The sequence below is a fragment of the Pinus tabuliformis genome, chromosome X, assembly GCF_031772625.1.
Source record: "Pinus tabuliformis cultivar Carrire ecotype Pingquan chromosome X, CPIR1, whole genome shotgun sequence".
Taxonomy (NCBI): Eukaryota; Viridiplantae; Streptophyta; class Pinopsida; order Pinales; family Pinaceae; genus Pinus; species Pinus tabuliformis.
Window position 1 is genome coordinate 712,492,794 of NC_142308.1, and position 26,440 is coordinate 712,519,233.

The window sequence follows — 26,440 nt, forward strand, 5'->3', positions numbered from 1 at the left end:
ACATATTTCACGTAATTTAAATACATTAACATATGCATTAGAAAATTTTGTTCTTGATAGGCATTTGCGTCATTTATAAAAATGATCATGTTATGGACACAGAAGTAGGAAATAAAACATGCATATATATATATATATATATGTATGTGTGTGTATCGCATATGTAGGAGTGTTTACATCAAAATATCTAAAAATAGAGTGTTCTGGGACACTTGGCTTTCAAAGCCTACAAAATGTGTAAAGGACCTAGATAAATTATTAGCCTACATGGTGCTCATGATAGCACAAGACCGCTTTAATCACTCAACCTAGCAGTCGATGCAGTCTCGCAGAGACTCCCACTATGTGTCTCTACCAACGCAGTGGAACATCATCAATAGTCGCATACTCTGGGACTCCATGAGTTACCTCCTCTAGATTGTGCTCCATCTCGGCTAAGGGGTCTTCCCCTTCTTCGTAGTCTACACCCACTATCTGATGTGAAACTTGTCGTTTTATTGGTGACATGCCTGGTGGTCTCTCTAGTCCCACATCTGCACATTTGTTACAAGTTGAGTCTCAGTTTACACTTTTACAAAAAACTATAAAACTTGAAAAAATCCAAAAAACAAGTTTTTACCTGCATCAGTCCACTATTCTCCTGGTGGCAGAGGTAGATCTAGATTCCACATGAAATCCGTGCCAGCATAAGCGTAGTCATCCACCACGAGTAGTTGGCATACTAGCCAAACGAAAAATTATGGTGGGTAATGCATATGTTGACTCATTCCTCCTCGAGGCATGAGTTGAATCCATTGCATGAGTCTCGGACCTTGGGGGGCAGGATCTAGTACCTCTACCCACTGATACTAGAATAAGGGCACTCGCTCTAAAAATAAGGTCACCAATATCAAACCGAACCCAAATTTCTTCAGCTGTCCCTGCTTCCCCTTGGTCAGTTGTTGTTTCGTGTTTTCCAAAAGACCTCCACACCACTTGAATACGGTGGGTAGAGGTACCAAATCCTGAAGCCTCATGCAAGGCTTGCGTGCCGACTACACGTGTCGTAGTGAAAAAAAAATTTCTCAAGACGAGGTTGTTGGTGATTGTCACTATCTTCACCTTCCCTCCATTGGTCATTTCGTCACCAGGACAATTCCTTTGGACTAGAGTCCTTGTACTTTCACCTCCTTGGTGAGATCCAAAGAGTTGGACCGCTTCCCCTCATCGGGACAATCATATGTTGGGGTATCTATCCTTAATAATTGATCCCGTTGCTTTACAATTAGAAGCATTATCAGTGATGACTTGGATGACATTGTATGGGCCAATATGTTCAATTGTTTGAAGTAATGGTTCTACAATGTCTATGGCAGTCTTGAACTTTTCTGAGTAATAATATGATGAAAGGAAGATTGCACTGCATTTAGACACAACAAGAAAACTTATCAATGGCTTGCCTTTTACAATTGTCCATCCATCAGATACAATATCCATATCCTCAAGTTCTCGTTCCTAGCCTTTTAGGATGAATATCTCTCGATCTACACCCCAGAGGCTAATCAAATAGGGCAGAAATTCCATCTGAGCCCTTAACCCTATGGTCCTGAAGAATTTTAGCAGCCCGCAATTCCTCAAAGAATTTAACATTCAGGATCCTGATCTGCTTGGAAGTCTTCGGCTTCATGGCCTTTTTCATTCCATTCCAAGACCATTTTCTCCTACAAAATATCATTTAAACATCAATTAATGTTTTTTTCATGGATTGAAATCATCAATTTTTTCTTTAAAAGAGGATTTTCTTCCCAAAAAAATCTGCCTCGACGCCATCGCGCGAGACTTTTAACTAAAGCGTGATCATCGCAAGTCCGATGATCATACCCGCAATGGTCGCCGACACCTTAAAATTTCAAAATCCTCCCTTATAGCATAAAAATCACCATTTAAAATGCATAAAAAAGTGATTAAATGCAAGAGCAGGGATGAGCCTCTTACCTGTCACAGACGGTTCATGAAATGGTACCCTAGATCTCCCGCAACAGCCACTGGAAAATCAAGAGAATTAGGGCAAAAAATGCACTTTCAAAGCTTACTATGGTAAAATGGTAAAAATAAAATTACTTTTGGCTATTTATAAGTTTTGCAAGTCATTATTGTCAATATTTTCATAATATTTTAATATTTTCTCTCGATATCAGTGATGGGTGTGTTTCCTATGCAGTTACAGGTACCTTCAAAATGAACAGTGATCATTGTTGACTGATTCTTGCGAGTTTTATTTTATCTCTTTTTCGGACTCACTAAATAAACGAAAAAGGAACCCCCTTGGAGTCATATTTGAGATCTTTTCTGACTCTCGAAAACTGAAAATAGTGTCTAGTACTTGTTGTTTTGAACTCATTAAAGTAAATGAATTGACGTCACCTGAGTATACGTTTACCCCTTTTTTGGGATGAAAATGACTATTTATGAAAGGTACACCTTGGTCGATATGGTCAAGAGGTTCCCTCAGATATTGTTTTCTACCTTTACAAATTCGGGGGGGAAATTATGAAAAGGGACATGATGGAGTTTTTTTTTCGTTTCTTTTTCAAAATCTCTAAATATGAAAAAGACATCGAGTTATTCTTACGTCGAACTCGTTAAATATTTACGATGAAAGACTCATCACCATGATGAGACCGAGCTTCTCCTTCCTAGGGCCCGTAAAACTTACTAGGAAAAATAGCTGGGGAAAAATGAATGTGAGACAACCTTTGTATAGGCAGCATGTCACTCTTGAACATGACACTCCTCTACTCTTGTGTCGGGTTTGGGATATCCTCACTCAATCACTTGTCCTCCCAGGTTTGGGTGATCCATTTTACCTCTCATTTGACTATTCCATTTTTTCATCATGACCTTTATTCCTATGACGAGTCAAATGATGCCACACTCTGAAGTCGTGTCATCGATGTTCAAGAGAATTCCAATTTGTAGTTATTTACCTATACACAGTTTGAGTCATTATTACAGTCCTGAATATTATTCCACTTTATTCCTTGTTTTGTGTCGATGATGGGGGATTCATAATTTCCCTCCTTTGATGGGTCACTTCCTGTCGACTTCAGCTCATTTTCTAGGAAGATGACGTAGAAACTTACTTTCAATACCTTAGAGCTGGCACGCCCTAATGGCGAGTTCTTTGCATTCGATGATAGGTCTTCATTATTGGATTTCGATCGGATGATTCCACGAGTGTTTGTACTCAGTTTCATTATCACATTCACAGATTGCATTTTTGTACCTTGAAATCCATTTTCATTATTGGTTGTTTCTCTCCTACCTGTTAATGGTCCACATCATTGGTCGGTCATCAGGTGGTTTTCTAGCATGTTTGATTTCAACACATTTATTTGCATGTTAGGATTCATACATTGATCAGGTTGGGATGGAGCACAAGACCCTGAGTCTTGTATGTTATGATTCAGACTGCATGGATTTATATGTCATTCATGATTGTACACATGTTTCTACTATACAGATGGTTGTAACCATACCATGGGAATTTGTAATTATGACGATCCTCATTATCTGGATGGTTGCTCCCATACCATAGATCTTTTCATATAGCCTTCATCATCCGGATGGTTGCGTCCATGTCATAGATTCATGTCTTGATCTCATATATGGATATGTATATGTGTCCTTGATTTGTAGGTCTCTTGATAGTGTGTGTCAGCGTCCTTGCAAGAGATCGTAAACCATCTCATCCATCACTCCTTGTTCTTCCTTCATGCTTTAGGGGGCATCTGTTACATAGTATTTTGTCACACTTCCTGCACTTCCTTGTGACATACCCTGAAGTGCCTAAAACATGACCATTATACAATATACTCATCCATGTATGCAGCTCAGATCCCTACTAAGATTTCATTTGGAAAATGTCTTGAGATTTCCCTGAAGAAATAGCTCTTAAAACCTTAAAATGAGAGTCATCGCTCTTATGAGGCTTAAAACAATGATGGTCATCTGTTGCACTATGTATGACCCGCTATGGCATCGCTTTGTTCCCTTGCATACCCGTGATGATCCCAAAAAGGTAATTTTCCCAAAGGAGATGAGAAGCTTCGTGATCTAGAAGCTTCCAGAGTGGTGAGATGGAGGTGGTTTTGCATATATGAGGTTGAATCCTCCCATTTTGACCTCTTTGTCTTATCTCTATGAGCTACCTCCTTTGAGATGTGGGCCTAATCCTATCTCTGAAGAAGTCCTAACTCCCTCTCCCATCCTATAAATTCCTCTTCTCCCATTCCCAAATGGTTCTTCTATGTCTATTTGCACCCCTATGCTGAGCTTGTGCCTAGATGTTATTCATTGGACTTGGAGAAGGAGTTCTTGGAGAGTTTCTTGGCTTGGACTTGGATTACCACTCAAGGAGAGCCTTTCAACATCAAGGTTATGGTTGTAAGATTCCCTTTATTCCTTAAATAGTATACAACTGCTGGTTCATCTTACCAAAATATATATGTTCATGTATTTATTAGCTTGACATTCCTTGATCAGTTCAGTAGGTTGTTATTAGGTTGTTATTGGATTTGCTATTGGTTTTGGCATGCTTTGTTTTCTCTTGATCACTTGTATGGGTACATAAGCACTGAGAGAAGCAGGAACAAGTCCGTGACACAAGCAGTTCGAGGCCCTCAACAAAGAAAATTGAAATAGCATCAAAACGAGATAGGTCATCTCTTTCGTTCTACTTTTCAATTATAACCTAGGAAGATATCTAGCTGATTGCCACTTCAGTTGATAGACCCACTCATTGGGATAGAGGGATCATCTCTATCCGCGGAGAGGATTAACCTTGTCAACATTACTGCTGCAATGTTCATATTGACATGATTCCACCCTTTTTATTGTTGTTATATCTTGGCAGAGTCAAACTATAATGCTCCAACTAATATTGGCACTAACCTTGCTGCAAGTGTAGGCTCTATTTTCCTTTCTTCTCCAATCCTCTCCACTATCTGCATGGATTTTCTAACTACCTATGCCAAAATTTTAAGTTTTGTGATCTTCTCATGCACACCTGTGAGAAGTGCACTGTAGCGATCTTCCCACTTATTCCGTGACTTTGTTGTCGCCTCTTGAATTCTATATCCAATCTGCTCCAAGCCCCCATCACTTAGGATCGTTTGCGTGAAATCCTTCATCTTATCTGCCTTCTGCTTCTTTTTATTTCTTGAGGTAGCTTTGACAACTTCCTTCCTCTTTTCTGTGATAGTGGGTTCTATCTCTATCTTTTCTGACTCATTATTATGCTCATCTCCTTCAGGAGAATCCTGGAGACCCTTATCATGTTGCTCCTCTTCCTCTGATTATTGCTCATCCTTGTCTTTTTCCTTTCCACTCACTTCGCCATGCTGCGAGGTGTCCTCTTCTGTCGCACTATCTTTTTCCTCTACCTCTGCCTCCGAAATAGTCATGCATTATGCGGGCCACTGTTTATTAGTTCGAGGAGATCATCTTTTGTGGCTAAGTATGGTAGGGGATGCCATTTATTCTTTGTATCCCTGCGAGCCTATATATATACTTTATGGAAATCGGCCTTAAACTTTGTAACAACGTTATACTACTCATATAGACTCAGCGAAAGGCTAGGATGTCAGTTCACCAATGTCGGGCCATGCAACAAGTATAAATTTACCCTTGATTACATTAACTGTTTTCACCTTTTTATGCATTTGTGCCATGATGTAATAAGGTTTGGATAGAATTTTGATAAGAAGTGAACGAAACTGCTTTTGATACAATTTGGCTGTCAAAACTAACCTTCGTTTCTTTTTATGCAAAAATTAGCAAATGGAACAACTGTTGTTCAAACTATTGAACAACAAAGGCTAAATAGGGATAAAAGAGTGTGTCTTGTGCAGTCAAATCAAGAAGCGAATCAAGAGGATCAACACAAGATATAAGGTTATCTAATAATAGTATTTGGTTGTGAATTCCTCAAGATCTCATGATCCTGAGGAATCACATTTATCTCTTTTCCTATTTGACTATAAGAGGGGAAAGATGAATAGAATAGGGAGTCTTAACTTTCGCCTTTTACTTCAATTGTAATTCTGAGATACAGAGCGTTATTCTGAGGAACACATCGTGTTGTAATTACATTTGGATTCGATGAATAATATATAATTTGTGTTGTTGTTCATTAGCGATATTCTGAAGTAATTAAGAACTAATCACTGGCATCTTGGTCTTGGTCACTGGTGGATTTCACTATTGTTCCCTGCCTTATAGTTTACCTTTCTTTTACTGCAAGTTTAATTACTCTATTTTATAGCTTTACGATTGGATTACTTTCAGTAGTGTTGAGCTTGTGTATTCATTGCATTAATTATTATTTATGTTGATTGGCTCCATTTATTTATGTCGTAGATTGATTTAATTATTAGGTAAGAATCATTTGTTGTTAATTGAAAGCTAGAGTATTATTGATTATATCAGGTGTATTACTTTTATGCATAAGTTTAGATTCAACTGAAAGAGCTCTATTATCGCTACAGTGCACTAGGTTGAAGTAATTACAGTTAGAGTTTTTTATTAAGATTGAGTTTTGATGTTTGAATAAGTTAATTTCTTGAAGTTACAAGTTGGTAGTTTATGGTTTGATCTATTTACTCTTGTATTGAAATCAATAAGTTATTTTAAAATATTACTCTCTGTAGATATAACGATTTACATCACTTGCACATATTGTGTACACTCTTGAAACAAAAAGGCTTACCTAGGTTGATAATTAATGTGAGGCATTTAAGAGTTCTAAAAGACACCTTATTTTTGCCCAACATTTTGGCGTCGTTGCCAGGGAGAGTGTTTCCATTCCACAAAAGGTGATGTGTGTTTGATATTTGTTTGTTGTGAAAGAATTGGGTATTAAAAACAGAAGGTAAGAACCTGTGTACGAGTAAGTAATGTGCTTGCTCCCTTTCCCACTTTTCAGCACAATTGCGTAGGAATTGAAGTAGAAATAGATGTTTGATACTTGTTTGTTGTGAAAGAATTGAGTATTAAAAATGGAAGGTAAGAACCTGCATATGGTAAGTAAAGTGCTTGCTCCCTTGCCCGGTTTTCAGCAAAATTGCGTAGCAATTAAAATAGAAATAAATGTTTGAATTTCTGTGTGAATGACTAAGAAGAAAAGAGTAGAAAAAGATTTAATTCCTCCACCCAAATCTGACAAACCCAAGGGATAGGTGACCCTTGGATGATCAACCTTCATCGACGAAATCATAAGGAAAATTGAGTCTCAGTCATTAGTAGGACCCCAAATCATTTCTACAAGAAATCTTACTATAACCCTTCAGGCCGCAAGATCACCATCTGCAACTGACGCTGAGATTCACAACAAGAATAAAGGGTCTAAACATAGTTTTTAGAACACTAAAAATTTGTAGTTTCGCCCTTTACAAGAAGGGAATTCTTGCAACCTCCATGAAGGAGAAGGAGAAACAGGTAGTGCTGAAAAGATTAAATCATCAGAGCCCAAATCTCCTAAAGTAGTAGTTGAACAGAGGACACCCAGTATTCTAGACCAAGGTAGTGTTGTTAAAATCATCTTAAAAGTCTCTTCTAGCTCCCCCGGGAACAGAGCTCCAACTCCAGAAATCCCTAAAGAATATTGGCATATTTTTTACCAAATAGCTAATAATCTGTGACAGCCTCATACCTCTACATTACAATACCCTATTGTTGATACAGTTGTCAATGCTCCCATGAAAGCCATTCCATTACAGAATATTCCTACCTTCCATGGGCTAACTTCAGAGGATCTTGATTCATTCCTTTTCGAATTCTATGTTTTATGTAAGGGATATGATTACACTACCGACCCCCAGAAGCTAAAATTGTTCCCCTCTACTCTGAAGGGAGCATCTCTGCGTTGGTTTATGGGGCTTGGTGGAGGTACCATTAATGACTGGGACCAAATGAAAACAGCGTTTCTAAAAAAAACCAAGATTATTGCCGAACTAGAGAACTGAAGGATGAAATCTTTCAAATGGTAGCTAAGACTAATGAGACTCTTGAAGAATATGTAGAACGTTTTCAATATAATCTGCAAAGATCTCCTTATGCAAATTTTCCTCCTGAAGTTCTTAAAAATATGATGATCAAAGGTATGAAAGACCAATGGGTAGAAACATTAAATTTAATGGGGAAGGGTGATATTTATCAAGAGGATTATGACAATATTATACAATTGTGCACCAAGTGTTCCAGAGTCAGTACAAGGCTAAAACTAACCACATGTGATGCGATCACTAGAGAAAAAAAAAGCCTCAGGAGGAAGCATTACATGAGTTGAAATGAACAATCTACTGGAAGATTTCAAGTATAATATCTTGGGGACCCTGACGACACAATTGGATATCATGCAAGCCAAACAAAAGCAGGCCGAAGCATAACAAAATCTGGCTATTTTTTGTCTACGTTGTAGAAAGAAACATAATCATAGAGAATTTCCATTAGATACGATATAAACATGTGTCATTTGCACTAAGGATCATACTACGGAAAGCTGCCCATCGCTTCCTAGATTAAAAGCGGTTTTCAAGGAAGCAGAAGAGGAAGTGGAACTAGTATATCTATTGAACCAGCGTCGTCAATGGCAAACATGTCCGACAAGTATGCCTACAACCATCTCCATTCTTTCCTTCTTTGCAATTCAGTTCTCAACAGTATCCAGGGGCAGCATGGCAGAACCAACTACCTTTCTCTACTTGGCCACCTCAAGAATTTTCTATGCCACCATGGCCTAACCAATCAAATCCAAATAATAATTGGCCAAATTCCTCTTACCCTCCACCTTTCTGGCAGAACACCCCCTATTCCTCTCAATGGTCTCCTTCTACCTCATAGAATCAGAACTAGCAACCAAATTGGCAACGGTTCACAAACCAGCCTATGGGTACAGTTCCTCTACCTCAACCAACCTTACCAACACCTTATACGTTGCGGAAAAATCCTCAACCTAATATAAAACCGTGACTCCCAACTCAACCCCACCCAAATCCTAACAACATACCAATCCAGTCAGTCCAAATTATTGAGAGTCTGGACCCCGAAGTTGAGACGAGAGAATGTAATGAACTTAAGTTAAGGTCTGGACCCATAATTGCTCCAGATGAGGACAAAAATCTGCAACCTGGAGTTAAAGAAACATATCCGAATAAGTCACTGACTGTAGATAACTAGCAAACAAAACAGGGAGAAGATATAGTCAGGCAGAAAGACTCTAAACAAATCATAACTACTTCTCCCCCATTCCCAGAAAGATTGATAATACCTCAACCTATTGAATATCCTGAATTTGATCTTCTAGGTGAACTCAAAAATCTCTGCATAAAAATACCCCTCCTCCAAGCCATTCAAGACATTCTGATATATTGTAAAACCATTAAAGAATTGTGTGCAAAGAAATCTGTGAGGAAAACAAAATAACACTAGCTTTCCATGTCGTCGGAACTTTGTCTGATTTATTACTAGGCAAAGAGACACCTGTAAAATATGAAGACCCGGGAAATCCCATTGTCATAGTAAAAATAAATGGCCACTATTTTCCCAATGCTTTAGTTGACTTAGGGGTGGCCATTAACATTCTTACAACAGAAACTTGTGAAGTGCTTGACATCACTGCCTTAGAACCAACCACTACCTTGCTGGAACTAGTTGACTTTTCAGTAATTGGGCTAGAAGGAACATTACAAGATGTGATGGTTTCTGTGGACTCTTGGGAATATCGAGTAGATTTTCTTATTATTAACCCCAAAAATCAGCTAGATGGACATCCCTTAATACTGGGAAGGCCTTGGCTAGCAACAAACGATGCTTATATAGGCTGCCGAATAGGTAGTATGACCATAACCAGAGGGAAAGATGTAAAGAATCTAGCTTTATACCCTCCTGCTCAGCCAATCCTAACCATTGTAAAAACTAGGAAACAACCAGTAGCATACTTAAAAGAAAATATTCATTCACCATTCATTGTGGCAGATGTGCTTGAATTCAAAAACCAAATAGAAGATGATGTCATTAACACCTTTATCAATCACCCTACTGCAGTGTCTAATTTGAGATGTCACATGATTGAAGTAGTCATTGATAATGAAATTGAAGAAGCTTCCTTGAGAAACATTAATGACGAACCGATACCAACAACCATTGTCTATAATAGCAAGCCTATTGAAATCGAGCAAGCAAAAATCCTGAACATTAACAGTGATCTGAGTAATGACCAGCAACAGAAACTTATCCAAGTCCTTAAGAAATATGAAGGGGATTTTGCATGGGACTACCCTGAGATGAAAGGGATTGACCCTCAGTTATGCATGCACCACATCTACACCAAAAAAGATGCAAGACCTATTCGACATCCATATCGTAGATTAAATCCTCATCTAAAGGATATTGTGAAAGAAGAGCTTCAAAAAATGTTAGATGTGAATTTTGTTTATCCTATATCTGACAATAAATGGGTTTCTCCATTAGTAGTTATCCCCAAAAAAAATGGAAAATGGCAGATATGCATTAACTACAGAGAACTCAACAAAGCAACGCAAAAAGACCATTTTACCCTTCCATTTATCGACCAGGTCCTAGACACGCTAGCAGGAAAGAAATTATTCTCTTTCTTGGATGGCTTTAGTAGCTACAACCAAATTCAAATTTCCCCTGAAGAACAGGATAAAACTACTTTCACCTACCCCTAGGAAACATTTGCTTACAAGGTATTGCCTTTCGGATTGTGCAACACACCTGCTACATTCCAAAGAGACATACTCAGTATTTTTGCAGACTTGATAAATGAAGGATTGGAGGTGTACATGGATGATTTCATACCTTATGGAGATGACTTTGATCAGGCATTACAAACATTGGAGAAAGTCCTAGAACGGTGTATTGCTACTAGACTATGCTTAAGTCATGAGAAATGTCATTTGATGATGACAGAAGGCATGATTCTAGGTCATTACATTTCAACAGCTAGAATTCAGGTAGATCCAACGAAGATACAAGTAATCCTCTTATTAGCTACTCACTGCACTCAAACAACAGAGGTACATAGTTTTTTGGGGTTGGCTAGATATTATCGTAGATTTATAAAGAACTTTTCGCAAATTGCTGCACCTTTATATGCCTTGACAGGAAATGTTGATTTTATATAGACTGATAAATGTGACAATGCCTTCAGAGATCTTAAACAGTTAGTATCGACAGCACCAGTATTACGAGGACTGAATTTGGATATACCTTTCTAGATTTCATCAGACGCATCAGATACAGCTATCAGAGCTGTTCTTGGCCAAGAAGAAGACAAGAAACCCTACGTTATATATTACATCAGCAAAAACTTAACTCCTGCTGAGTTGAATTACACAGTAACAGAAAAGGAGTTTCTAGTTGTTATTTATGCTATCAACAAATTTAGACATTATATAACTGGATACCCTGTATTTTTATATACTGATCACTCTGTTATTAAATATTTAGCCAATAAACCTATTACAAATGGAAGAATGACTCGTTGGTTACTACTTTTGCAGGAATTTGACATAACTATAAGGGATCGACTAGGGAAGGAGAACCTCGTGGCAGACTTCCTCTCCCGAGTGCCAAGAACAGACGATATAGTGGTGGTAGAGGATCAGTTCTTGGATGAACGTTTGTTTGTTGTGGCCATAAAAACGCCATGGTATGCAGACGTAGCAAATTACTTAGCAACGGGAAAATTTCCCAAACATCTGACACCCAGAGAAAGGAAATTGATTGTGCAGCATAGCACTCGTTTCTCCTAGATTGGAGGATACCTTTTCCACACCGGAGTTGATATGCACATCCGTAGGTGCATCAGGGAGGATGAAATTTATGATACCTTAAAAGCTTTCCATGATGGACCTTGCAATGGACATTTTTTAGACTGCAGAACTGGACATAAAATTCTACAGATGGGCTACTACTGGCCCAATATTTTTAAAGATGCTAAGAAAGTTGTCCAGGCATGTGATAGTTTCCAAAGGATGGGCCACCCCGGCCAATCTGATGAAATTCCCCTGCATCCATAACTGGTGATAGAACCCTTTGAGAATTGGGCATTATATTTCGTTGGGTCGTTCAAACCACCATCCAACCAAAAAAGGTATATATTGGTTGCAACAGATTACGTAACTAAGTGGGTGGAAGCAGTAGAGTTACCAAGGGCAACAGAGGAAACTGTTATTAATTTTCTTTTCGAAATTTTTGTGTGGTATGGCTTAACCAAAGAAGTCATTACTAAGGGGGGACCACAATTCGTGAGTCACAATATCGCTGCTACACTGAAAAATCATCACATCACACACATAATTACTTCTCCATATCACCCGCAGGCAAATGGGTAGGTGGAGAGCACCAACAAATTTATTGAAGCTATTCTAACAAAGACACTCTCATCACATCAACGAGACTGGACTGCACAACTGCCAGAGGCCTTGTGGGCATATCGCACAACTTGGAGAAACATTACTGGATACTCTCTATATCAGCTGGTATTTGGTAAGGAACCCATTTTTCCCATAGAATTTGAGATACAAACATTAAAGATAGCCCAAGAAGTAGGACTGGATTTAACTGAAGTCTGGGTTAATAGGTTACAGCAAATGAACGAATTAGATGAAATTCGGCTACTATCTCTACAACGTATGACACTTATTCAACAACAAAGAGCCAAATGGAATGATGCCCTAATTAAGAAAAAGACATTTCATGAGGGCGACTGGGCACTTCTTTACAATTCCAGGTTTCAAGACTTCCCTGGCAAACTGCAGACTAGATGGATAGGCCCCTATGAAATAAAGCAAGTACATGACAATGGCACTCTTACATTGGCCACCATTGATGGGTTTGGATCTTCTTTTAAAGCAAATGGGCATCGGGTGCGCCTTTACCAAAAACCACTGACCAGAGAATCTTTCTACCAATAGATACATGAGGACCCCACCATGCAAGTTTTAGCTGCAGAAGGCAACCCTTCGGCAACTTCATCTTTATAAAAAAAAAAAAAATCTTCTCTGTAAAATATGTAAATATGATTGCTGAGTTGATTTTCTTTTCTTTTTTTCTTTCATTTTTCTCTTCTTGTTTTTTTGTTCAGTTAATTGAACAACTTTTGTTCAATCTATTTAACAGTTGCATTCAATCTATTGAATAACACTTTCTTTCTCTTCGTTGTTTTGCTATTCAGATATTTGAACATCTGCTATTCAATCTATTGAACAACTATCATTCAATCTATTGAACAACACTTTCTTTTCTTTGTGTTGTTTTGTTGTCCAGTTAATTGAACAGCTGATGTTCAATCTATTGAACAACTGTTGTTCAATCTGTTGAACAAAACTTTCTTTCTTTTTGTTGTTTTGTTGTTCAGTTAATTGAACAGCTGCTATTCAATCTATTGAACAACACTTTCTTTCTTTTCGTTGTTTTTCTATTCAATTTATTGAATAGTTGTTGTTAAATCTATTGAACAACACTTTCTTTCTTTTCATTGTTTTGTTGTTCAATTTATTAAACAACTGTTGTTCAATTTAGTGAACAGTTTCCATTCAATCTATTGAAAATCACTTTCTTTCTTTTCGTCGTTTTGCTATTCAATCTATTGAACAACACTTCTTTTTTCATTGTTTTGTTGTTCAGTTAATTGAACAGCTACTATTCAATCTATTGAACAACACTTTCTTTCTTTTTTATTGTTTTGTTGTTCAATCTATTGAATAGCACTTCTTTTCTGTGCGTTGTTTTGTTGTTCATTTAATTGAAAAGTTGTTGTTCAATCTTTTGAACAGCTGCTATTCAACCCAATTGAACAACAAAATTTTTCTTTTGTGTGATTTCTCTTCGCTTATCTCAGCCCCATTTTTCTTCTGTTTTTCATTTTATTTTCTTTTCATGGCATGAAGTACACTACTTTTATAAGGAAAAAGAATTTGTAGGTTCTATTGAAAGGATTTAATACCATTAACATTATTATCTTTAACATGAAAACTTCTTGATGATAGATGCTTTTCAAGAAAAGGGAGACAGTTATTTATATACTACTTTACTGCATCGTTTTCTGTTGAACATGATACTGATTGATCATCTTGATACCATGCTAGTTCCACCCTTCCTTGTTATAATCTTCTATGTCTATAACAAATAAGACTATGGGTATACTTTTTCTATTGATATGTTCAACTTCTTCCACCATCCCTGCCCTTAAGGAGTATTGAGCTTCCCTCTATTTATCATAAAAATGTGTAATAACAACAAAATTTTGTTTTCAGATGGAGGATAGGGGGTCTCATTATGAGACAGCCTACCATGTTCATAAGGTTGTAGCAAAGTGACATTCCCAATATGGCCACCACACCAGGGTTATGATCCATTGGATAGCTAAAATATCCTTGGAACAGGAGGTCTCATCACGAGCCGGCCTGATCACTTTTTCTACATCCCACTGAATGGTAGTATGGTTATCTGGTTACCATGCCAGCATACTGATCTCTTTTGTAGAACAACACTAGAACTCTCCATTTATAAATTGAGGATCCTGGCTCATATGGCTTAAAAAATCAACCGTGCTGAGGCTATGGATACCGGATGGCAACAGAGGCTTTGCTTATGGTATTGAAGTTATATCTTATCATCAATTACTACTATAATACCTTCTTCTTATTCTTTCTTTTTATCGGACAAAATATTTCCTTAATCTTTCCCTATTTAGAATCATTATGCATGAGATACTTCTTTTCGATCACTCGTATCATTCTCAACTAGAATGCCGTCAGCAAAGCATCTTTTTGGCATATTGTTGTCCTTTTCTTTCTTGCATAACTTATCATCAATCCAAAGCATCGTATCTCTTATTCATAACTGTCTTTACACACTCTACTCTCATTATAACCATACCTCTTGTCGTCCTATCATTTATATGCATACTCTATTTCATTCAATGTCATACTGTTCATTCCCTTGCCTTCTCATCAGAATAGCACTTTCCCTGTCTACTCGGTCGTAGGTGACCTCTCTTTTTAATGAGGGGGGAGGATTCCCATTATTCCTTTGCATGCGCGATATTTATTCCACTTATTGAACCTGATATGTTACTATGATATCCCATGATCAAATGACATGTGGCAGTATGATAGTCCGAGAATTAATATTATTAATTATCATGGACATTCCGCTTGACATTATGGAATTTAGTTGTTACGTCTACTTGTTGTTCCATTTTTACCAAAGCAATTGTTGTTCTCTGTTGCGTTTTTCTGTTGTGTTAATCTTTGAAATTGTAGGGTGAATATTGGAAGATCCGAGCATTATGGGTGGAAAATCAGTTCGCCGAGAACCCTTAGTGTTGGAAATTTCTGACAACGCTAGGGAAATTCTGGTGCGTGCAGGATGGATGTCATATTTCACCAGGCTTCAGGCCCCTAGCAATGAAATTTCTCTCGAATTTTTACAGCACTTCCAGAATGGGTAGTCCACAGTAAAAGGTATAAGAATAACAATATCAGACGTTGTGATAGCTGAAGTTTCTGGGTTGTTGGTAGAAGGAGCAGTATGGCCTAAAAAGCACATAATGTTGCATGATGTGGTGGATATTTTCAAAGACACAAGTGAAGAATTAACCCGAGAAGGCAAGGGCATTCAACCATCCCATCTGGGAGAACCATGGTGCGAATTAGCAAGTGTCATCCAGAAGTACATTACCTGTGATGGTCGATGGGATGTGGTAAAACCACGACAACTCAAACTCTTAGTCATTTTAAAGCAAAAGCTTACTGTCAATTTGCCATTTTTCTTAAATTCATTATTGCATGATATAGTTGATAGAGTAAGACGGGCTAAACATCTTGATATTGTAATCATTCATCATGGTTTGATCAGACTAATTCTTAGTCACAGTCTTACTCAGAAAAATTTAATTTGGAATAATTTTATAGCGCCACTAGAGATTAGGCCAGACCGTGTAGTCCAAAGCTCCACAACCTTGGAAATTAGATAGCAGAACCCTATTCCCAAGAGGAAAAGAACTGCTCTTGCAGTAATAGGACCTCATAAGTGCAGGAATTTTGCGAGGATGAACCCAGTTTAGAGGACTTTTGTACATCCTCAGGGTAGTGTCGAACACCTGACATAGCCATCTTCTCAATTACTATACAAGACTCTGAACCAGAACCAGAGGAAGAAGGTAATTTTGAATCAGAATAGGGGGGAGAACATGATTCTGAACCTGAACAAGAGGAAGAACCCAATTCTAAACCTGAACATGAGGAAGAACCTAATTCTAAACCGAAATAGGAGGAGGAACCCAATTCTAAACCAGAACAGGAGGAAGAAAATGATGATGAACCAGAAATTGAAGCAGGACCTTCTCAAACACCACCTACGAGCCCCCAAGATGATTTCTCGCAGGACTTTGAGGAAGGGATGGCCAAGGTTCTTGCAAATTTAAATGCATATATGCAACCTAGAGGATCACTTGACCATAACCTGAACAAAGTTCAATTCTCATGAGATTTTGGTCACACGAAAATTTTTCCTTCTCCAGAAGCTGCAGACCGGGAAGAGGAAGTGGACACAACAATAATTCATGAATCAGATAATCAGTCAGGTGACACGGTTATATTGGAACATAGCCAAGATGAGCACCAAGAACCCTTAGATACAAAGCCTATTGTTAAACATGTTCTTACAAAAGATGCTTCTTAGAAGAAGCAGGTAGCCGAAATAAAGTTAAGGAAGCTGAGGAAGAAATACCAGAAGCTTTAGAAGATGGTTAAGCGGCTACGTCAGAAATTAAAAGAAACTGCAAATAGGAAAGCTCAGAGCATTATTCCTGAGTTAATCACTGTGGCCACACAAACAGAAATATGTGAAGGTAAGGCAATAGGAACTCAGACCGAATCCATTTCTACTCAGACGGTCGCCACACAAACAAGCCCTCTCATAGATTTGATAGATGTGGCTATTCAGACAGATTAATTATCGTCTCACAATCAAAGCACCCAGACAGAAGAGATAGTTAATGATGAACCATCAAGTAGTAATCCTATTCTTCTAGAGTTATAGGAGGAGCTGGTACAGGCCCAACTTGCTTTAGAGAAATGTAAGAAGGAGACGGTTCCTTGGCTAAAGTATCAGGAGCTGCAAAGAAATTTCGAGAATTGACCATAACTGAGAGTGAAACTTTTGATAAGTTCAGGCAGTAGGAAGAAAACCAGAGGAAAGTAAAAGCCAAGCTAGATAAGGTTGTGGGTCAGATCGATGCTATTTTCTCTCTATATTCTGATGTCTTATCTTGCAGGTCTCCTGCTACAAATTATGCTCTATTTTTATTAGAAAGATATTTACTGTTTAAAATCAAAGTCATTAAGGCTGGGAAGTTAGTTGAATTGAAGACAATGGACGATGTCATAAAATTTTGTAAGGAGCATGGGATAAAAGCCCAACGCCTTCTCTGTGAAATTTATTTGCATAATTTTTTACTAGAAGGGGAGGTGGATAATAATCCTAGCCCTTTTGTTGGAGACATTCAGTTCTAGCCCTTCATTTCCTTCGTAGTAAACCAACTCAAGTGGTCCAAGGCTTATAACACCTTTCAAAGAAAAGAACATGGACTGGATTTGTGGGTAAGGGGTAAGCATAATCAACCCTTGCATCCTTTTGTTAGAAACAAAAGGCTCATGACACAGGAGGGCGTAACTAAGATTCTGGGGCCTATACATAAAGAAATTGTGCAAGTAGGAAGGACATATTTATTATCCATACAATAAGGGTCCTTACTTGCATCCAAACAGAGATGGATGGCCTCTACCAATAGTGTCAGGAACAGAGAACCGTTTGGCTACAAGAATTTTAAAGCTGTTGCAGGCCATTTTGTCACATACAATAATATTATCTTGAGGGAAGGACCATATTGGCTAGGATGTCGATTTAGGAGTCCTATTATTTGGTACCCACCTGAAGGATACCGTTCTGATTATGAGTTTCCTAAAGGTCATGAAGGGATAGCCTTTGCAGATTAAATACAAAAGCACAGTTTTAGGTCATATAAAGAAAAGGTATTTCCTGCTTACTCTTTAACCACATTACAGAATAATTATTTATTTCCATGAGGACATGGAACAAGGTAAGCAGGGGAGTATGTTGGGTCGTGCAACAGGTATAAATTTACCCTTGATTACATTACCTTTTTTCTCCTTTTTATGCATTTGTGCCATGATGTAATAAGGTTTGGATAGAATTTTGATAAGAAGTGAACGAAACTTCTTTTGATATGATTTGGTTGTCAAAACTAACCTTCGTTGCTTTTTATGCATAAATTAGCAAATGGAACAGCTGTTGTACAAACTATTGAACAACAAAGGCTAAACAGGGAGAAAAGAGTGTGTCTTGTGCAATCAAATCAAGAAGCGAATCAGGAGGATCAGCGCAAGATAGAAGACTGTTTGATAATAGTATTTGGTTGCGAATTCCTCAGGATCTCCTGATCCCGAGGAATCACATTTATCTCTTTTCCTCTTTGACTATAAGAGGGGAAAGACGAATAGAATAGGGGAGTTTTAACTTTCGCCTTTTACTTCAATTGTAATTCTGAGATACAAAGCGTTATTCTGAGGAACACATCATGCTGTAATGACATTTGGATTTGATGAATAATATATAATTCGTGTTGCTGTTAATTAGCGATATTCTGAAGTAATTAAGCAATAATCACTGGCGGCTTGGGCCCGATCACTGGTGGATTTCACTGCTATTCATGTCTTATAGTTTACCTTTCTTTTACTGCAAGTTTAATTACTCTATTTTATAGCTTTACGATTGGATTACTTTCACTAGTTTTGAGCTTGTGTATTCATTGCATTAGTTCTTATTTATGTTGATTGCCTCCATTTATTTATGTCATAGATTGATTCAATTATTAGATAAGAATCATTTGTTGTTAATTTAAAGCTAGAGTATTATTGATTATATCAGGTGTATTAATTTTATGAATAAGTTTAGATTCAGCTGAAAGAGCTCTGTTATTGCTATAGTGCACTCAGTTGATGTAATTGCAGTTAGAGTTTTTGATTAAGATTGAGTTTTTATGTTTGAATAAGTTAATTTCCTTGAAGTTACAAGTCGGTAGTTTATGGTTTGATCCATTTTCTCTTGTATTGAAATCAATAAGTTATTTTAAAAGATATAATGATTTACATCACTTGCACATATTGTGTACACTCTTGAAACAAAAATACTTACCCAGGTTGATAATTAATGTGAGGCATTTAAGAGTTCTAAAAGACACCTTATTTACGCCCAACAACCAACATATGTAATTCCATGTGATATAACATGAAAAACATCTTGTTCTCCATTACTCATGATGGTTGGGTGGTATAGCACAGTGAGGCATATCGCGTTGCTTCACATACATCTGAAGCTACTGGAGTGAATCCTTCAGATTTCTCCATGCCAACATTGAAAAAATTAAAATTGACCTTGCATAGTGAAATATTGTACCTTTTTCCTGAACCTTGCGGTAGTTGTCCAAAAAATCTTTGCAAAAGTATTCAGTCCATTTGTACTGAACCCCATTGGTGCACTACACAGCTAATGAAACCAACATTGTAGGGACTTCATTAACCCGACACTTTCTCATGATATTCCTGGCCAATATGTGTGCCACGAAGCGAACTTCCAAGTCACTGATTGAGTTTTATATCATATCCCCTCTTTCCTTTTGTCAGACGTAACTTCTTCTTCATGTTATCCACTATGGCACGGTCCTGATCTTTTCTAACTAATTCTTCCGTGGGGTTCCATCCTTGATGTGGTAGTCTAGTGATTCTCCATATCAACATTAAATCTATAAGGATCTTATTTCCCATTCATAAGAATCCATCGTGCACCAGCACGAGCATCTGTCATACACAAGTTGTGCTCCCCAGACTTTTGCCGAAGTGTGACACATTCAGCATGTTCATCAATCCTGACTACGCCAATCTATTTGCCCACTGTTGTGGTTCTAACCTCATCACTCTTATTTCCAGGTAGGTTACCTATTTCAAATATCTATCTGGTGTGAACTGTGGGTATTTATTCCTATTGTTGAAGTCATAGCCTGCGAACTTCAGTTGTGGTATTTTCCCAAGTAATTCCCCTATAAATGGTACTTCCTCTGGCAATAAGGGTGTGAAGGTGCCAAACTTTGCATCCTTCGAGTCTTTCACTATTTTAGCATTTGGTTTTATCGACAAAATATATGGTGGGAGAGGTGATGGAAATGTTGCATTGTTTATTTCTATCTGCTCAACATGCTCCACTTCTTCCTCACTATCTCTTACTTGCTCGGTTGTTGTTGAGGTTTGACAGGTTTCTTATCCTATTTCTTTTTTGTTCTCTCTTCCTTGGTTGGTTTCTTCCATGGAGATCAACGTTGTTTTTGTGATGATGTTGTTGCATGCATACCAAGTTCCATGATTCTAGACAAGCCCTTCTCACAAAAATTATGAACAATTTCTTCCCAAGAACACTCAGACGACATACAACAACGAGAATTTCTGCAACTTCTTCGCATTATCAACACTCGAACTCTCAATTTAGTAAAGTTCCAAATTTGGGCAGGATGTGGTTTTTTATAGCAATTTGGAGTTTCCAACCCCATCATTAGCTTAGATTTTATCCAGATTGTGTTCAGATTTTGTTCATTAATTGCATATATATCCTTAGATCTTACCAATCTGTCCTGATAAATGCAACTTTCTGCTTGTTTCAATGTTAACTTTTCCCTTTTAATAGTCATATTTTTCTAGCGAACTTCAACACATCTCGTATTGTAGCGAACAACCATTGTTACATCGCAACTCCTATGTACTTCGACATAATCCAGACTGTAGTAAAGTAACTTCCTACATCGAAGCTCTCTACAACGTAGTTTATAGTCCAATACCTACTTTCAACTACAGGTGGCACTAAGAATTTTATCCTTTCTTCTTTAGAGCGAGGCTATAGGGACAGGGTTGTCCTTGTAAAGCTTCAACCTGCTGCCATTTTCTCTTCCTTGGATAAATTCTCCATTTAACTTTGTTAGTTGAATTGGGCCTCCATCAGTAATATGCTTGATAATATATGGGCCCAACCAATGTATCTTGAATTTTCTTGGAAATTTCATAAACTTACTATCATAGAGGAGAACAAGGTCTCCTACTTGGAAAATTTTCTGCTTAATATGTCTATCATGCCAGGCATTTTCTCTTTCTTTTTGTACCCGTTGATGGAATCCTTTTATAAATCTGTCTTCTTCCAAAGAAATCAACAACGACATTCTTTCCTCCATTATATCAAGGTTTGCCATATCTGTAAAAGCTGCAATCCTCAAGCAAGGCACAATGTATTCCATGGGCATCACAACTTCTTGCCCATAAACTAACCTAAAGGGTGTCCGACCTATCAACTTTTTACATATGGTCCCATAAGCCCATAAAACTGTTGGGATTCTAAGGTCCCAGTCATCTATGTTCACATTTCATACCTTAGTCAATGCATTCTCCAAAATCTTATTAAATGCTTCTACTGTTCCATTGGCCTGAGGTTGATAAAGGGTACTCTTTTGATGATAAACTTGGAATTCCTTCGTCAATGCTTCAATAGTCTTATTTAGGAAGTTTGAACCTTGGTCACTCATCAAAATCTTTGGACATCCAAATATAGACAATATATACTCAAAAATAAACATTGCAACAATCTTTGCACTGCAGTCCCTCACTAGTTGTGCTTTGGTCCATCTTGTCAAGTAATCAGTTGTTGTAATTATGTACCTCACACCAGTCCTCTTTCCAAGTGGGTTGATGGGTCCCACAAAATTGATAGCCCACTTATCAAAGGCCTGCAATGTAACTTTTGGTACTAATGGCATCTCATATTTTCTTGAAGGTTTTCTTGTTCTTTGATACACATCACATGCTCTACCTTTGCATCTTTGTGTAGTGTAGACCACTACAATCCTGCTCTCAAAATATTCGACACAGTAGCTTTTCCTGCAAAGTGTCCACCAGTTGTGCCACCATGAGCTTCTACTAGAATCATTTGTCTATCATGTTCAGGAACATATATGCACAATATTTCATCCAGTCCCATCTTATATAATTGTCCTACTATTAATGAAAATTTAGTTGCCTTGACCACTATTTTTTTCTTTTGTTGCTTAGTATACTCTGAAGGAGAAATCCCTGTGGTCAAAAATTAAATGATATCTGCAAAATGGTCATTTTCAACTATGATTACAAATAAATACACATCAAGGATATTATCCTCTATGCTAGTTGGTTCTTCCCCAGTTTCCAAACTTGATAGATGATCAGGTCCAACATTCAGTCTTCCTAGCTTAATAATTATTTCAAAGTTATATTCCTGGAATAACAATAACCATATACAAATATTTCCCCCTAAGACATCCTTATTAACCAAATAATTCAGTGCATAATGATCTGTAAACATTTAAAGTGTGATCCCAACAAATAGTGTCTAAATTTCTACAAAGCATACACCATGGCCAGTGCTTCCCTTTCTATAGTGGTATAATTATTTTCTGCCTTAGATAACTTTATACTTGCAAAATCTATAGGGTGATCAATTTCTCCTGCACCAGGTTTGCCAATACTACTCCCAAAGATATACAAGAGGCATCCACATTGACATGGGATTCCTTATTCCAATCAGGGAACACTAATATAGGTGCAACTACCATTTTTTCTTTCAGTATGTCAAGGCTCTTTTGACATTCTTCATTCCACTGAAATTTTAAATCCTTCTTTGAAAATCTCTCCATAGATGCAGTGATCTGCACATACCCTTTGATGAATTTCCTGTAATACCCAGTATGTCACAATGTAGTGCAAAGCTATCTTTCTGTCTCAGGTGGAGGTAAATTCACAATGATAGCAATCTTAGTAGGGTCCACCATTAGTCCTTGCTTACAAACAATATGTCCCAATAATACGTCGCAGGGTACACAAAATAAGCATTTATTTAAGTTCAAAGAGATATGATACTGTCTACATGTGTCGAGCATAAGTCTTAAACTTCTAACATGTTTTCTTAACAATCCAAATACTCTCCAATCATCAACATATACTTCTAAAAACTTATGGATGTATTCATTAAAAGTTACAACCACCACTCTAAAAAATATAGCAGGGGAATTCTTTAATCCAAAAGGAATTATTGTGTATTGATATGAGCCCCATTTTGTAGCAAATGTGGTCTTATGTCGATCTTCAGGTGCAATCCTAATTTGATGATAACCTAAAATTCCATCTATAAATAAGTAAGCTTCCTGACTATCTACATTATCTAGCACTTCATCTGTGAAAGGGGTAGGTAAGGGATCATGTAAACATGCATCATTTAACTTTATCAAATCAACACAAATCTTGATTTATCCTTTGAGTCTTATTTCCTTGCACCACCATAGGACTCACCCATTCTAATTCTTCTATTGGTTCAATAATTCTTGATGTTATCATATTATCAAGCTCTATCTTTACTTTTTTCTTATACTTTGGGTTTAGCCTGTAAGGTTTTTGTTTGACTGGCCTCACATTAGGCTTAAGGGGAATCTTCATGACTCCTAGACTCCTATAAGACAATTTATCTTTGAAAACTTGGTGGGAAAAAGTTCATGGTATTCATGAAGTAACTCTGTAACTTTACTGACTTTATCTTCATCCCAATAGTCTCCTATTGTTTCAAACTTAGGTTCCTTGTTTGATCCTATGTTCACCTTCTTGGTCTTTAGTGGCTTCGTTATATCTGGTATCTCTAATTCAAGTCCATTTACTTCACAATATCCTTCTGATTCTGCTATGTCGATGTTGTGAGGATCTTCTCCTTCTTCTGCAGTAAGGTTATAGAATTCTAGCGCATTTTATATTTGTGCAGCCCAATTAGGTCATTTCCATGTCAATGGTGTTACATTCTCAAAAATCTTCTTCTTAATTGTCTAAAGGGCCAAATCTATGTATGGGAAATCATCCTCAAAGCTAAATTTTAATATGAAGCCATCAACCATTTCTGCCCATTTTACTATACCATGTCGAAGCTCTATTTCTAAGTACCAGTTCTTAGGGATTGTCTCTAATGTATGAAAGAATCCATGTACCCATTCTTACTGTGGGCCATCTCCTTCCATGCAGTAGTGCATAGCTAGATATGTTTCCTAGGATTAGTTTCACCATTATATTTTATCTCTATTTTTGTATCTATCTATCGAAATCTTATCCACTTCAATCTTCGACATTCCTTCCAACCTTCTATATTCTTTTTATGTGCACCCCACCATCTAGAAAGTGTAGATTCCAGTGCTATATCCAAGGCTAACAACCTTTGATTCTCTGGAACCTGTTCTTCATAATCATCAATAAAAGTATTTATATCACCCAAGCCATCATAAAAAGGTAGATTACACACCTCAAATATCATACAATGAACTGATTTGGTAATTCTTGCACAACGCGTTGTGGATACTTCATGCAACCTATTCTGCCAAATTTCTAACTCTTCTTCTGAACCTGAGGTACAAGAACTATCATGCTCCCAAGTCAAATTTCATTCTATAGTAGGGTTAACTAAATCATATTTTTTTGTTGTCATTTAAAAGATATTATCTATATCAGTTGTGCAACATTCTTCTATAATGGGTTCTATATTTCTTACTCCTTCTGATGGATCCAAGGGAGCAATTACTCTCATATTATTCCCTTCAAATATCATTTGTTTCTTCTTCAGATTAATTATAGCCATATTGTCAAACGCCCAATCAAGTCCAAGCAATGTAGGATAGGGGTTACTGTCATCAACGATCTTTATTACTTCAAAATCAACAATAGTGTGAACTCCTTCAATGTCCACTGTTACACCTGGTAGTCTTCCTAAGGGGAAAATCTTTTGTTGATTTGCCATCCTTAACTGGATAGGTGACCACTGTATCTTTGTCTTACCCATTAACTCCCATATCTACTTCATTAAGACATTAGCATCAGATAGCGTTGCGCGGTCCACTTGGCGCTCTGTTGCTCTACTGCGCAGTATAAGGGTGTCAGAGTGGGTCGGAGCCCCTCCTTTTTGTAAAAATCATGTAATACTATAAAAGATGAATGCATTTTAGACCATCACAGATTGTTTTAGGGAGCTATATTTTGATGATATATCCCTCGATGTAGTAGTATATATAGAGATCAATAATAAAGAAGAGAGACATCACATATTGAATTGAATGGTTTTATTCTTGTGATCTGTGGTTTGGAAAATAAAGTGAGGCTCTGTAGCTAGGTGCGAAAAGGCCTGAGTCTACAGCTGAGTGCGTAGATGACCTACAGCTTAGTGCGTAGGTCAAGAACTATTTTTTGTACAATATTCATTATTGTAAGTAACAATTCTTGTGGATGTAGTTCCACATTGAGATGAATCATTGTCAAATTGGTGTCTCCATGTGTATATTTGCTTACTATCTATTGTAGCGTAGAATTTTATTATAGTTTCACTTTATTTTAGTGCACTGATGATTTATGGCTTTATATGATATGTTAAGTAATTAGACGAATGCGAAAACATAATTTATGAATGTTAAGCATAAAAAACATAATAATACCACATCGCATCATCCCTCAAGGTTGCAGAAACCTGGTTTTGCAACCTCCCATAAGCACTTCAAGTGAGACTGCGATATGCTTGCAGATCATTGCCGAAAGGGCCAGTAATTAATGGTTTTGTTGGTGTGCAATATAGATCAAACCTGGGTCAACCCAAATCATAACCAACAAATGGTTTCATTGTCAAGTGTCTGCACACTCAACTGCAGACTCAGGCCTCTACGCACTTAGCTACAAAGCCTTACCTTCTCTTCCCAAACAACAGATCATAAGAATATAACTATTCAATTCAAGATGTGATGTCTCTCTTCTTTTTTATTGATCCCTATATATACTCTTACATCAAGGGATATACCATCAAAATATCATGGTCCATATGCTATGGGCTCCCTAAAAAAATATACGATGATCTAAAAACGATTCATCTTTTGCAATATTACATGTTTTTTACAAAAAGGAGGGGCTCTGACCCACTCCGACGCCCTTATACCACGCGGTATATTCCAATTTCTACGTTGCTCGGTCCACTTGGGGCTCTGTTGCTCTACTGTGCGGCCCACTTCGTGCTCCGCTGCATTCTCCATTGTGCACTCCACTTGGCTCTTTTGGCAACAACCTACAAGCAAATCGCAGTCTCACCCGAAGTGACTATGGGAGGTTGCAGAATCCGGTTTTTGCAACCCTGAGGGTTGATTCGATGTGGTATTATTATGTTCTTTTATGCTTAACATTCATAAATCACTTCGCCGCATTCATTTAATCAT